The following is a 3,563-nucleotide window of genomic DNA, read 5'->3' on the forward strand; positions in this document are numbered from 1 at the left end:
ACTCATTCACAGTCACTGGTCTAATCCTGATAACTCACGGATATAAACTGATGCACAGTCACTGGTCTAAACGTGAGAACTCACTGATTTAATCTCATTGACAGTCACCGTTCTAACCCTGAGAACTTACTGATTTATTCTCATTCAGTCACTGGTCTAATCCTGAGAACTCACTGATTTGAGCTCATTCACAGTCACTGGTATATTCCATAGAATTCACTGATTTAAACTCTTTCAAAGTCACTGGTCTAATCCCGAGAACTCACAGATTTAAACTCATTCACAGTCACTGGTCTAATCCCGAGAACTCACTGATTTGAACTCATTCACAGTCACTGGTCTAATCCTGGGAACTCACTGAGTTAATCTCATTCACAGTCACTGGTGTAATCCCGGGAACTCACAGATTTAAACTCATTCACAGTCACTGGTCTAATCCTGAGAACTCACGGATTTAAACTCATGCACAGTCACTGGTCTAAACCTGAGAACTCACTGATTTAATCTCATTCACAGTCACTGTTCTAACCCTGAGAATTTACTGATTTATTCTCATTCAGTCACTGGTCTAATCCTGAGAACTCACTGATTTGAGCTCATTCACAGTCACTGGTATATTCCATAGAATTCACTGATTTAAACTTATTCACAGTGACTCTTCTATTCCTGAGAACCCACTGATTTAAACTCATTCATAGTCACTGGACTAATCCCGAGAACTCACTGATTTAAACTCAAGCACAGTCACTGGACTAATCCCGAGAACTCACTGATTTAAACTCCAGCACAGTCACTGCCCTAATCCCGAGAACTCACTGATTTAAACTCATTCACAGTCACTGGTCCAATCCCGGAAATTCACTGATTTAAACTCATTCACAGTCACTGATCTAATCCTGAGAATTCACTGATTTAAAATCATTCACTGTCACTGGTCTAATCCCGAGAACTCACTGATTTAAACTCAAGCACAGTCACTGGACTAATCCCGAGAACTCACTGATTTAAACTCAAGCACAGTCACTGCCCTAATCCCGAGAACTCACTGATTTAAACTCATTCACAGTCACTGGTCCAATCCCGGAAATTCACTGATTTAAACTCATTCAAAGTCACTGATCTAATCCTGAGAATTCACTGATTTAAAATCATTCACTGTCACTGGTCTAATCCCGAGAACGCACTGATTTAAACTCATTCACAGTCACTGGTCTAATCCATAGAACTCACGGATTTAAAACTCATTCACAGTGACTGGTTCTAATCCCGAGAACACAGTGATTTAAACTCATTCACAGTCACTGGTCTAATCCTGAAAACTCACTAATATAAACTCTTTCATCGTCACATGTCTAATCCTGAGAATTCATTGATTTAAACTCATTCACTGTCACTGGTCTAATCCCGAGAACTCAAAGATTTAAACTCACTCACAATCACAGGTCTCATCCGTAGAACTGAATGATTTAAACTCATTTAGTCACTGGTGTAATCCCGAGAAGTCACTGATTTAAACTCATTCACAGTCACTGGTCTACTCCCGAGAACTCACTGATTTAAACTCATTCACAGTCACTGTTCTAATCATGAGAACTCACTGATATAAATTCATTCACCTTTACATGTCTAATCCTGAGAATTCATTGATTTAAACTCATTCACTGTCACTGGTGTAATCCCGAGAACACACTGAATTAAATTCATTCTCAATCACTGGTCTACTCCATAGGACTCACTGATTTAAACTCATTCACAGTCACTGATATAATCTCGAGAACACACTGATTTAAACTCATGCACAGTCACTAGTCTAATCCCGAGAACTCACTGACTTAATCTCATTCACTGTCACTGGTCTATTCCGGAGAACACACTGATTTAATCTCATTCACTGTTACTTGTCTAATTCCGAGAACTCACTGATTTAAACTCATTCACAGTCACTGGCCGAATCCCGAGAACTCACTGATTTAAACTCACTCACAGTCACAGGTCTCAACCGTAGAACTGAATGATTTAAACTCATTTAGTCACTGGTGGAATCCAGAGAAGTCACTGATTTAAACTCATTCACAGTCACTGGTCTAATCCCGAGAACTCAGTGATTTCAACTCATCCACAGTCAAAGGTCTAATCCGTACAACCCAATGATTTAAACTCATTTACCTTCACTGGTCTAATCCTGAGAACTCGCTGATTTAAACTCAGTCACAGTCACTGATCTAATCCTGAGAACTCACTGACTTAATCTCATTCACTATCACTCGTCTAATCCCGAGAACTCACTGGTTAAAACTCATTCACAGTCACTGGTCTAATCCCGGGAAATCACTGATTTAAACTCATTCACAGTCACAGATCTATTCCATAGAACTCACGGATTTAAAACCCATTCACTGTCACTGGACTAATCCGTAGAACTGAATGATTTAAACTCATTTATAGAAACTGGTCTAATCCCCAGAAATCACGGATTTAAACTCATTCACAGTCACTGGTCTAATCCTGAGAACTCACTGATTTAAACTCATTCACTGTCACTGGTCTAATCCCGAGAACGCACTGATTTAAACTCATTCACAGTCACTAGTCTAATCCCGATAACGCAGTGCTTTAAACTCATTCACAGTCACTAGTCTAATCCCGGGAACTCACTGATTTAAATTCATTCACATTCACTGGTCTAATCAATAGGACTCACTGATTTATACTCATTCACAGTCACTGGTCTAATCCCAAGAGCTCAGTGATTTAAACACATTCACAGTCACTGGTCCAATCCCGAGAAATCACTGATCTAATCTCATTCACAGTCACTGGTCTATTCCCGAGAACTCACTGATTTAAACTCATTCACAGGCACTGGTCTAGTCCCGAGAACTCACTGATTTAAACTCATTCACTGTCACTGGTCTAATCCCGAGAACTCACTGATTTAAACTCATTCACAGTCACTGGTCTAATCCTGAGAATTCACTGATTTAAACTCATTCACTTTCACTGGTATAATCCCGAGAACTCACTGATTTAAACTCATTCACAGTCACTGGTCTAATCCTGAGAATTCACTGATTTAAACTCATTCACTTTCACTGGTCTAATCCTGAGAATTCACTGATTTAAACTCATTCACTTTCACTGGTCTAACCCCGAGAACTCACGCATTTAAACTCATTTACAGTCACTGGTCTAATCCCGAGAACTCACTGATTAAACTCATTCACAGTCACTGGTCTAATCCTGATAACTCACGGATATAAACTGATGCACAGTCACTGGTCTAAACGTGAGAACTCACTGATTTAATCTCATTGACAGTCACCGTTCTAACCCTGAGAACTTACTGATTTATTCTCATTCAGTCACTGGTCTAATCCTGAGAACTCACTGATTTGAGCTCATTCACAGTCACTGGTATATTCCATAGAATTCACTGATTTAAACTCTTTCAAAGTCACTGGTCTAATCCCGAGAACTCACAGATTTAAACTCATTCACAGTCACTGGTCTAATCCCGAGAACTCACTGATTTGAACTCATTCACAGTCACTGGTCTAATCCTG

This window comes from Hemitrygon akajei, chromosome 8, assembly GCF_048418815.1.
Source record: "Hemitrygon akajei chromosome 8, sHemAka1.3, whole genome shotgun sequence".
Lineage (NCBI taxonomy): Eukaryota > Metazoa > Chordata > Chondrichthyes > Myliobatiformes > Dasyatidae > Hemitrygon > Hemitrygon akajei.